Source organism: Trichosurus vulpecula, chromosome 4 (assembly GCF_011100635.1).
Source record: "Trichosurus vulpecula isolate mTriVul1 chromosome 4, mTriVul1.pri, whole genome shotgun sequence".
In the NCBI taxonomy this organism is placed as follows: Eukaryota; Metazoa; Chordata; class Mammalia; order Diprotodontia; family Phalangeridae; genus Trichosurus; species Trichosurus vulpecula.
The window spans coordinates 295,216,882-295,229,482 of NC_050576.1; the positions used below are offsets into that span (position 1 = coordinate 295,216,882).

General features: G+C 38.9%; 1 protein-coding gene across 1 annotated transcript in view; it reads right to left on the reverse strand.

The window, feature by feature from the left end:
• ADAM23 (ADAM metallopeptidase domain 23) overlaps nucleotides 1-12,601 on the reverse strand; it is a 245,007-nt gene that overhangs the window by 14,072 nt on the left and 218,334 nt on the right. The window lies entirely within an intron of this gene.

A 12,601-nucleotide genomic window follows, 5' to 3' on the forward strand; every position in this document is an offset into this window, starting at 1 on the left:
CCTCATTGAAAGTGAAGATCCATTGCTAAAGTGATCTCTCCAGATTAAAAAACTGAATCTAATATAAACATGGTTCACATGAATGTTTTTTGACACTAGAGGCTGTCAGAATCTCTCTAAATATGTATTTTTGTTCTCACAATTTGAGCACTGGGTGAGATATTTAGAAAATATTGATTGTGATGCTGTCCAATCTTCTCAAACGTATTCATTTATGCCCCACATTGTCCCAGACAGGAGAGGGTTCAACACAGCACAAGCAAACTCCATGACACAGAAACATTCAAATCACACCACAAATACGACCACCACGTGACACGAAGCCAAGGACACAAGACACAGAAGGATCAGGGACCAACAGTTACCTCACACACTAGGCACCAAACATAAACACTCTGAAACTCAGAAAGATGCTTACTCCATTCCCCACCCTGTGCCTCCAAAAATCACCCCCAGGGCCAGAATGGTCCCTGCCACAGCACCTATTAGCCTGCTTGTGGCCATGCTCCCTGTGCGGAGGGAAAAGGGAGATTCTCTTTAAGAAAGAAATGACAACACACTAACTTCACTAAAGAAAAAAAAACCTTATTAGGAAATATTGTTTTGTTATAAATTTCAGTATAAGGAAGTGATTCAATCTTTTCCTCAACACCAACAACTAGATTCTAGATCAAAAAAAAATTTTAATTTTGAGGGATGAAGTTCAATTTACATCAAAAAACCAACTATCTTACTTTTCCCCAATATTATCTTTTCTTTGTGGGTGGTCCACCTGTGGAAGATTTATAAGAATATATGGACAAGAGTATACAAAGATGGGCTATAGTTGGCATCATTGCTAGAAATACCTACATTGATAAGATCATAGATCCATTAGAGTATGGAATTATTTTAATGCCTATATTGAGGGGTAACATGACAGTGGGTAGAGAGCTGGCCTTGAGATCGTGAAGATCCTGGGTCAAATCTCTTAATGTCTTAGTCATCTAGGCCAGTGAAGTCAAACTCAAATAGAAACTGATCCCCGCCACTGCACATTGAATTGGAAAACCACAAATTAACATTGTCTATGTTGGATTTTTTTATTTACTTTGTTAAAACATTTTCCAATTACATTTTAATCTAGTTATGGCAAACCAGTGAGTGGCTGGGAGTTTGACACCTCTGATCTAGGCAAGTCTCTAAGATTCTTAATTAATTAAGACTTAATTAATGCAAAGAAGGTGCCAGCCTGCCCTAGTGGAAGAAGCTTGCCCATCCAGAAACGTACTAGATCAATAAAACACAGGTCCTATCCCTATCAGTGATATCTATTTCTTAAATCAACATTTTTTCCTACCAACATATTTTAACATTTGAGAAATCATTTTAGAAAGTTGGACCAAAAAATGTCAAAACATAGTAAATATACATATTAATCAAATAACCAATTACAAAAACAGTGGTCAATTTTCAATGGGAAAATCTTCTTAATGTCATTTCCCCCCCCAAATCCCATCATCAATTAAATATATATGAAGATTAAGAAAATAATATTTTTTAGCTTTCCATTGACTTTTAAAATTAAATACACATAAAATATAGTATTGTGATATGGCATAATTATCAACTTTCTTTCCAAAATTACTGCAAGGTCTAAATTTCTATTACATTCCATAGTATTGTGAATGTGTGTGGTATAGGAGTCAGGGGAATGATACAGGTTCATGTATGCATGTCTCTTATGTCTCAACTTTTAAGCTATCTCCTGAACATCTAAATTAATTATTCTGGAAAATGAGATGAACTTTTTCAGGCCAACATTTCACAACTTACTGTTATGTCCCTAAATTTCCAGAGTCCAACGCCCTCTGGATACAGTCGATGTTTTAGGAGAAAATCATTTAAAAGCTGAAACTTTAAATGAGACAGTGTGGTACGAGTGAAGGAGTTATGAATTTGGAGTTGGAAGAACTGGATTTAAACCCTAGCTGCATTATTTCTCAACTGTGTGACATATGTCCAGTCATTTCTCCTCTTAGTTTCCCCCTCTACAAAATGAAAAGTTTGGAGAAGCAAAGTACGTGCCCATCAGATGAATAATGCTTGTGCCAACTATGGTAGAGAAATGAAATGGAATGTCATTACCCCGTAAGTATGAAAAATTTGGGATGAAGTGGGGAAAATGTCTATAAACTGATACTAAGCAAACAGCACCAAGAAAACAATTTATACAATGACCACAATAGCACAAAGGAAAACAAAATTGCAAGATCTCCTAACTTTGATCAATTCTGAACAATTTTTACTTGGGAAGATTGAAGGTAAAGCATGTTACCCTCAATTCAGTAGAGACATGATGAGTTATAGGTGCGGAAGGAGGGGTACCTCATAAAGCATGGCTAATTTTTTTAATGTATACTTCTTTAAAAGGATGGCTTGGAGGTGGGGGTAAAGCAGTAATTGGGAAATGACAGAATTCTTTTTAAGAATCAATAAAATGTTTCTTTAAAAACATGAAATAAAATGTAGTTAAATTAGGTCACCTCTAAGGTCATTTCCTGCCCTAATATTTCATGGTTCTGTGGGTTAACTGTTCAGTTTTCTCTATCACCTTGCTTATGAAGATACAGAGTGACTTTTGGACACTACTGTTCATAAATGTGATTAGGTGAAGTGAGACCAGGAATGAAAGCAACTCAGAAAATCGTGATGCCGGACACTTAAAATTCTCAATACTATGCTCATTAAAATCTATGACCTTCATAGCTCCTTGAATGGACCTTAAAGCTTTCAGAGATGGGATAGAGTATTGCGGAAAGGGAACAGGAAGAGATAGAAATAGTTTTTCTTTACTCTGTTGAGCAACTGGCTAGTTCTTTTATCACTCCAAGTTTTGTTTATGTGTTCAAAACTGCAGGTGCATGTAATGTTATTGGTGTGACCGTTCCCATCAGTGTAGACTGCAAATCCCTCCATGCCTTAGGAGACAGTTTTCATGAATTTCTTGGGTTGGAAAGTTCATCATGTGATGGCTAACCCTTTGGTGATAAGCCTCTCCATCCTTAGCCAGGCTGGACCTCAAGTCAAAAGACATGATCTACTGTTAGGCTCCACCATGAGGCATCAAAATACGTTGGAATAGAGAATTTTGATCTTATTCTTTATTAGGCACAACTGGGAAATGTAATATTTCTTTCTTTTCAATAGACAAAAATTAACAGAGATGCTAAGGGAAAAGAAAAAATCAACATGTGAAAGAGGTGAGCATATGTTTTCTAATATGACAACATATTTTAATTCTAAACTAACTAAAAGGTAACCATGTCTAACTTTTAAAACTGTGGCCACGGGCCTCAGAGGGAATAAAGTAGGAATTCAGAATAGGGGGATGGTTGTTTTCCCTCCCTTTTTAAGTCAAGATCTATTTATTTTCATTAAAACACAAAACTAAGAATACATGGTCATAATTGCAAAGGTCACCACTTAAATTAGGTCATTTTATGAAGGAAAAATATACAACAGATTTGTGTTTTCTTCAGATTTCATGAATGAGAACAAATCTATACCTTCCTAATTTTGTGTTGTGAATATAATGACAAGAACTGGGAGAAAGTGTGCCAAACTCATGCCCAAGCCCCAAGGCACATCGTTAAAATATGCTGCTCAGACAACATTGTGTTTCACAGATAATAGGAATAAAAATTTGAGTTTGAACAGAAACACCTGCCAGACAACAGAAACAAGAGACTAGAGCAGGACAGCAGGTAGGTGGTGAGAGGGCATTAGGAGGTCTGGCACCCCTCTCATGGGATTGTTTCTCATTTTATCTCATAGATGTTTGTGTCATATCTCCTTGCTAGACCACAAACTCCTTGAAGGCAAAGAGAATGGCTTATATTTGTGTCTCCCCAACTAGCACAGTGCTCTGTCCACTTTAGGCATTTAATAAAGGAATGATTGATGAAGTTGTTGGAAAGGAATCAGAAAGCCAAGATAGTTCCATAGATGCCTTATTCTTATTCCTCTTCCTCAAAACCCAATAGTTCTTGAAAATGAAAAGAAATAGTCAATAATCTCCCTTTGGGCTGGAGAGTGATCTCCATATCCTTACCTGAGATAAGGGCCCTTGACTCTGAGAGCAGAATAAAAGCGAGTAGGGGAACTGTATTTTCCAAAAGAATCCTTCCCCTCCACCCCACTTCTTTCTCACACACACATTTGGTAGGACTAGAATACTGAGAAAGATGTAGGGACTCATCTGACTCTTTGTCATAGTGCTTTTTAGACATTTCAAGGATGAGCCAAATGGCTCAAACTTCAGAATTTCTCTACTCTGTGAAGGGGGAATGACTCAGCCTCTCTTCCTCCTGACATGAACTAAATGAATACAGGTGGGTGGATCTTTCATCAGAGACTGGGCTACTCTTCAAAGCTCTGCAGGGATTCACGACAAGGTAGTTTCATAAGCCTCATAGTGAGAACCAAGAGGCCTGGGTCTTGAAGCCTACCCTCATTTACTTGTGATATGACCTTGGGCAATTCAATGAATGTGCACTGGACTTTGCTTTTCTCCTCATCCCAACTCTGAGTGTGGAAATTCCTCAGCTTTATCAAAATTTAGGATTTCTCTTTTCCCTCAATCCCCAAAATGCACTTACAAGTTATTCTAAGTTGACTTTGGGAACAATTCCCATTTATTAGGTGCCTACCCTTTGGGGAAGAGACAAGGTTTAGATAAGACATCAGTTCCTACCCTCTGGAAGTTTAGTTTGCTAGTGAATTCAGGTACCTTCATTGATAACTGTGATCATCAATGATTCAGGTTGTTCCTTTAGAGGAACAAAACAAAGTGTTATATGATGAGGATTGTGGAGGGAGCAGTGTTAGGGACTTGGGGAAGAAGAAGAGAGAGATCAGGGAAGATTTCTCTGAGGATGTGGCATTTTGGTGAGGCTTCAAAGAGCAGGAAGGAGTTTAACAGAAGAAAAAGAGTCATGGAAAGCGTACAAAATGGCGGGAGCCAAGGCACAGACAGAGGCGGGAAGGTCCAAAGTGTTTTAAGGAAGAGGGAGGAAGCCATGGAACATATCACGTGTGGCAAGGAGTAATATGAAATAAGGCTGGAAAAGGAGTGTAGCCCCAGAATGTTTGCCAGACAAAGAAGCACATACTTGACTCAGTCGGCAATAGGGAGCCACTGAATATGACTAAGCATTTGAAGCGTCATGACCAAATTCTGCTCATGAGGAAGACTGATCTGCATGGGAGGGGGAGGGGGAAGAGGTGGGAAATTGTGAAAGGAAGGTATCACAACAGTCCTGGTGGATGGTAAAGTGAAGGGTTGCGCTTTTCTTTTTTAACCTAATGTGCATTCATTTATTATACGGGAAAAATTATAGGCTTTTAAAAAGGCATAATATAAATATATTTTCCAGAATTTGTCTATGCTACAGTAAGATAGAGATTTCACACTTGTTTATTTTCCCAGAGATCTGCTTTTTTTTTACTGAAATTCTTACAATAGGAGCAACCTTTGCCATCTTTAAAAGGTGTCTCCTTGTCACAAGGCTGCCTCCCTACTATTAGAAGATGTCAGAGACATAAAGGTGAATCAGAGCATTCAATTTACAGGTGAGGAACCTGGAGGGATCCCTTGTGACTTTTCCCAAGGTCACACTGCTTATTAGTGGGACAGTGGTGATACTCTCCTTCCCCTTTGCACATCTCCTTATTCTCAATTTTGAGACTATACCACATGATCTCTCAAACTCATTAGAAAAACAACAGTTTATTTAACTCTAATTAGCCAGAAATGGGGGTAGGGGGAAGAGAAGGAGAGAGAGAAAAGAGAGAAGTGGCAGAGAAGTAGAGGAGAGGAAAGGACAAGAGAGGAGAGAACAGTAAAAAGAAGCCCAATATTTGGTAAAACATCAACGATTTAAGTCCACAAGGCAGCCAGTTGCATTCTAGGTAGTCCACTGTGGGTATATTCAAAAGCTAGAAAAGATACCATATACTATGGTAAAGATGAGAAAGAAACCACAAATAAATCTTTTTGATTAAATTCATTCTGTGTAACTCTAATGCACATTATTTGTTATATAGGAAATACTATTTCCAGAGTTCTCACATAACAAATTTCACTAAATGTTGAGTGTGGGATAGAATTATCTTGCTCCTCTCCAAATAAATATGCTTTTTAAAATAAAATGCAAAAAAGGTGTCAGTAATACTAAAATGGGGAATAAGCTAAGGCTAGCATGCACTGCAAAAGATACTAGGAAGGCTTTCAAAACAACGTTGGGGACAGCAGGAAGATAAACAAAGAAGGGGCAGGACCACTCGTTGGAGAGGATGGAATTCTAATAAGGAGTGACTCAAAGAAGGTAAGACTCTTCAATCCCAATTTTTCTTCAGTTTTCCCTAACAAAGAGAATGATCTTCAGACTAGAAGGATAGAACAAAATGGATATCAGGAAAAGGAAATCCAAGATAAGTGAGGAGATGGTAAGAGATCCCCTAGTTGCCCTCAAGGAGTTCACATCATCAGGCCTGAATGAACCATATCCCGTTGTATGGAATGAACTGATAGATATGACTGCTGAGCTGCCCTTGGTGATCTCTAAAGAACTATGAAAAAAAGGAAAGTGCATCAGGACTACAGATAAGCAAACATTAGGGAAAAGAAGTCTAAAGTGTCCTGTGATGATACAGGCAGGGAGAGCAAGAAACAGTCTCAGAGTCTATGTAAGCCAGGCCCTTCATTTTAAAGATGAGGAAACTGAGACCCAGAGATTTAATGACTTATCTGATGTCACACACAAGTAGAAAGCAGTAGAAGCAGAATCTGATCCCAGGTCTTCAGACTTTAAAGCCGATGTTCTTTCCACTGAATTTTATTGCCTCTTCAAACTATGAGCTTGAAATGAATTACTGGTAAAATGTTAGAAGGAAGTAATAAAGGCATATATAGCCAACGGTGTGCCAGTAAATGTTTAACAGCTGACTCTCCAGAAACACATGGCCCACTTTTAAGCTTAATCTGTGCTAACAGATGGCTCCAGCACACCCCTGGGTATAGTTCATAGGTACTTCGGAAATGATGTGTGATCATTACAAGCCAGCTTGGGTTCATCGGGAATGACCATTCCACACTAACCTTTTGTGATAGGGGATTCAAAAGACTGAAGTAGACAGCATATACATGGGTTTCTAGAAGTCATTTGACAAAGGCTTTCATTCATCTTTAGAGAGATATGGACAGGATAATAACGGTGCTATGGATTCAGAACTGGTTGAGGTTGGGGGCCTAAGGAGTGGCGATTAGGTTCCCTAATGGCGTCCATTTCAGCCGCATAGGGCTACGATGGCAGACTGAATCTAATAAGACAAAATTTACTATGGATAAGTGTAAATGATGTATATGGATTAAAAAACAGCAACTATATTAAGTCAAAGGTGGTGGAGGTATGGCTAAACAATTCGGCCGTGATAAGAACCTTAGGGAGAGTAAACTCAATGTTTATCAACACTGTGAAGGAACTGCCTGATGTGACCTTATGCTACCATGGTGGAAGTAGCATTCAGAATGAAGGAGGTAACAGCCCTGCTGTATTCTGCCATAGCCAGAGCACATTTGGACTATAGTGTTCAGTTCGGGGAGTCATTTTAGGAGGGACATTAACAAGTCAGAGCACATCTAGAGGAAGGTGACCAGGGCAACGAGGGGACTTGAAATCATATGACAATTAGCCACATAAATATGGACTATTTAGCTAGGAGAAGAAAAGACTGGAATAAAGGGGAGGAGCAGTGTGCGTGTGTGTTTGGGGGGGGGGTGTTTAAGGTTTAAAAACACCTTCTTCACAACAAGCTTCTGAGATAGATAGAACAAGTATTGTCTGTCTGTCCCTGGAAGGCTGTCATGTAAAAGAGAGTTTAAATTTGTTTCTTTTGGATCTAAAGAACAGAACTAGGAAGAATAAATGGAAATTGCAGAGATACAGATTTCAGTTCGTTATAAGGAAAATTCTCTCTGTTTTGTCATTTTTTAGTGCAACCTGACTCTTCATTACCCCTTTTAGAGTCTTCTTGGCAGAGATACTGGAGTGGTTTGCCATTTCCTTCTCCAGCTCATTTTAAGATGAGGAAATTGAGGCAAACAGTGTTAAGTGATTTGCCCAAGGTCACACAGCTAGTAAGTGTCTGAAGCCAGATTTGAACTCAGGAAGATGAGTCTTCTTGACTCCAGGCCCAATGCTCTATCCATCGTACCACCTAGCTCTTCCATTATTGGTGGTCAAAAAGAATTTGGGTAACCACTTGAGAGAGATGTTGCAGAGGTCATTTCAATTGGACAAGATGGCTCTTGAGACTTCTTTCCAATTCTGTGATTCTATTATATAGTTCATCATTTAAGACAGATTAATTGTTCTTACAACAAGAAACGTGCCTTTCTTGACTCTAGCCTTACTGTCTGACCACAAACAAGCCTATTGGAACCTTGGTTTCTTTATCAGTAAAATAAAGGCATTAATCCTTGTTCTGGCTACCTCAGAAGGTTGGTGTGAGAAAGGGTTTTTTTTCACTTTAAAGCATTATATAGATCCAAGTTATCACTATTACTTAGAAAAACATTATCAGAAGAACATAACAAGCCAGACCATTCTGCGTCAGTAAACTACCGTGTCTGGCAAACCCTCTGGGAGAAGCACGAACAACCTGAGCCAACAATCACAGATCTAGAGTTGAAAGACACCTTAGAGGTCATCTATTTCAACTCCCCTCACTTAACAGATGAGGAAATTGAAACATAGAGAGGTTAAGCAACTCGCCCAAGGTTACACAGATGAGTGGTAGGTGTAAGACTTGAATCCCCCCCTTCTTGCTCCAAAGCCAGCGATCTTCCCATGGTCCACAATGACTCCCATAATAGCACCATCCAAACCAATTTGGGAGGCCAAATCAGAGATACAAAGAAAACAAGATCATGTGTATTCCATTCGACAGTAAAATAAAGGGCTACAATTAAAGTTTTTGCTTTGAGATGAAATTAAGATCTCTTTGGATGCCACAATTGTTTTGATAAAGCAAACATAGTTTTTTTTCCATGACTATATATTGTTATGGAGCCAAGTATAAAAGGGCACCTAAGCATTATGTGTGTTAAATAAAAATAAAACATAAGTAATCTCTTACTGCAATTCTCCTTTTAACCAGCAATATAAAAATCAAAATCACAAAACATACATGATGACCCCAAACACATGAAATTACATCCCACAAAATTTGTATGGGATCAGGATGTCAATCAAGCTTTCCAAAGCAACTGAAGAGCTATGAGAAGCCCTGGGAAACTGTGTCATTGGGTTGTCCCCAAAATGCATACTTTACATTGACTGCTTTGGTAAATGACCTATTCATCTAATGTGGTAGCTGATGCTCATTAAGTTATGTTAAGTTATGGCATCTTCTTTTTACTCAGCATGTTAAAGTTTCACCAGGATTGTTAATAATTCCAAAATCAGTGCAGTTGAGATATTGACTCTGCTCCCCTCAGGGACAAAGGGATATCCAGGGGCAAATGTGAACATCATCCTCTGCAGAATGGGTCACTACTGCTAGAGCTTTCTTGAGGAATTTAATTGAATTTCTAATTTAATCTTGGAGCTTCTCCCAGAAATTTAATTTAAATAATAGAGGAAATGGAGATGAAAAGGAGTAAGGAGGGTATGTGGAGAAGAAAGGGCTAGGAGGTGATCCTTTCCAGCCTATCACAGGCACACTGGGTTCCCGAGAGGGCAAATCACTGAGCCAGATGAAATAGCTCTGCCCTTGTGCTCATCTATGACAGTATCTCTATGCTGAGTTGCCTCCAACTTTCTTAGAGGAACAATATGTGAATAATCATCTTAATCTTCTGGAAGCTGGTCTAGACTTCTTTTCAAGAAAAACTAATGGAAAGTAAGCAGGGGATTGTCTCCCATTGCGGGGCAAGGAAGGAAATGAAAAGAAAGGGAAAGGGAGAGGGAGAGGGGGACGGGGAGAGGGAGGGGGAGGGCGAGGGGGATGGAGAGGGAGAGTGGGACAGGGAGGGAGAGGGGGATGGGGAGGGAGAGGGAGAGGGAGAATAATAAGAGCTTGAAAGAAGTGTTATTATAATTTCTCAAAACCTTAATATTATAATCATATTAAAGTAAGAGAAGAAGGATGGCAAAGGACATGGAATGTTGGCCTTGGAAGCAGGAAGACCTGACTTCAAACCCCACCTTGGACAAACAGTGGCCATAGGCAAGTTTCTTGACCTCTTTGTGTTGTAGATAATCTCTGAGACTAGAAATTGCAGAGATGATGACCTAATAATAATAACGATGGCTAATGTCCATATAGTTCTTTAAGGTTTGCTAAGAGCTTTACAAACGTTCTCTCATTAGATCCTTGCAACAACCCTGGGTGACAGGTGTTATTCTTATCTCCATTTTACAGATGAGGGAATTAAGGCCATGAGAGGTTAAGTGACTAGTGAGTGAGGGTCACACAGCGAGTGAATGTGTCCAAGGTCACATTGGAACCCATATCTTCCTGCCTCCAGGTCCACTACTTTATCCCTGGAGTCCCTAGCTGAAATCACCTGCTTTGAAAGAGATAATTTCATCATTCAGGAGTTCCCTAAACTGAAGAATCACAGGTCCAGACCCCATCCCTCTTAATGGGTAAATGAGTAAAATGTGCATTAAATATACCTATCCAAACCAATCCCTGAAAGCTAGACAGCCACTCTTCCCACCAGCTTCTCATCCTTCCCTATGCCATGCCAACATCCGCAGGCCATGTATATTTAGGGCCATATTTTGACATCTTGACTGCATTGCTATTTACAGAGTTAACACTTCTGGATCAAAAATAACTAAGGCATGGGCTTAAGCAATGGATCTAAAAGCATAACTAAAAGGAGTAGCAGGGTTTTGCGATTTTGCCCATCTTCAAAAGGAAACCATGAGATCTTTACAAATGCTTTCACATGGTGTTTCATAAACTTTTGATGTAGTGGCAAGAGAGGGAAAATAGCGGGTGACTTGATGCTCAAGTCAACATAAGGGTTTCCACTGACCATTCGTTAATTGGGTGGGTGGGGGGAGCACAAAGTCATTCTGCTTTTTAGTTTACCTGGGCTGGGTCCTTTCCTGGGTCTCTTGCTTTGAACTCATTTTGGAGAGTGTGTCAGGACTATGCACAACACAGCTGTGGTAACACAGATGTGCACTGTCTGAATATGTCTTAGAAGAAAAGGGTGCACAATTTAGAAGGATTTGGTTTGCAGTGCTCTCTGTTAGTGCAATTATAAAAATTACTCTGTCTTTAAAAATTCAAACAGTGGGAAAATAAAGTAGGTAATTTCCCAGATCCATAGAGCTAATTGAATTGTAGATTTAATTTTACTACTTACTGAAAATTGGCCAACCTTTCCATATGGTATTCCAAACATAGTTATAATGTGAGAAAACCATTAATGAAAAAAATCCAAGCAAAAATTATTTTAATCCTTAACATTTACACACTTGAATATAAAAATGGAGACTTTTCTAGTTCATCCTATCACATTATTATTAGCAATGTTGTAAAGTTGATCATACTTCCTTCCATACACAAAGTCTCATATTTTTATATATAGTCATTAATTATTTGATGAATATTGTGATTTTATGAGCAAGAATCATAATAAATGCTACCCTAAATAACATAATGATTCTTCATTACTTAATAAACATGTCATCTAAGAAATACATGTACTACCCTTGGGTGTGCATAACAATTATTTAATGATTCCTGCCCTCTTGCAATTAGCTGGATGTTAAAGAAAACTCTTTGATGTTAAGTTTTCCTGGAAGAATGAAAACCGTACAATATAATGCATCCCCTTGTCTTTATAGGGCAATATTAGCATTATCATGTTTGGACTTCAAATTCCATTCTAAGATCAAAAATATCAGAAAATGACCACACATGTATGTGTATATGTGTGTGTTTATATACACACATAGATGTCATATATAAACGACTACATAGACACATGTACATGTACCTGTTGTTGTCTGTCCTTCGCTCTCAAAGAGGATCATGACATCAGGAAGGTGATGCCATAACATGAAAGTGAGTCGGATTTAAGTGAGGGAGGGCTGTACAAAGTCACCAGCCTCACTCTCTCTTCCAGAGCCATCTGGGCCCAGTGCCAAGATATAGATCAGGACAACTGGAGATGGCCCTGTGGATGCAGTGGGAGATGTTGGCCTTTTAAGTTAAGATCTTTCCCAGGTCTCAGTTTCACTGAAGCAGCAGCACCCATTCAGTGACATACATGTACATGTCTACATATGTTTATGTATGTGTGTGCATGTGTGAATACATCTCTAGTCCAGGACAATACATATTATTTTTAGCTGTAAGGACAATGGTCCAAAAGGTTCCTTCAAAGACAGAATAAAGTTAGACTTCTGCATGGAATAAATTAAAGCTCTCCGGAAGAGATCTGTGCCGTGACAGTATACTCTATCTAGTGTTGATACAGAAACAGCAAGAGGAAATAGAAAAATTCACCAAATTTCGAATCATCAGACCTAGG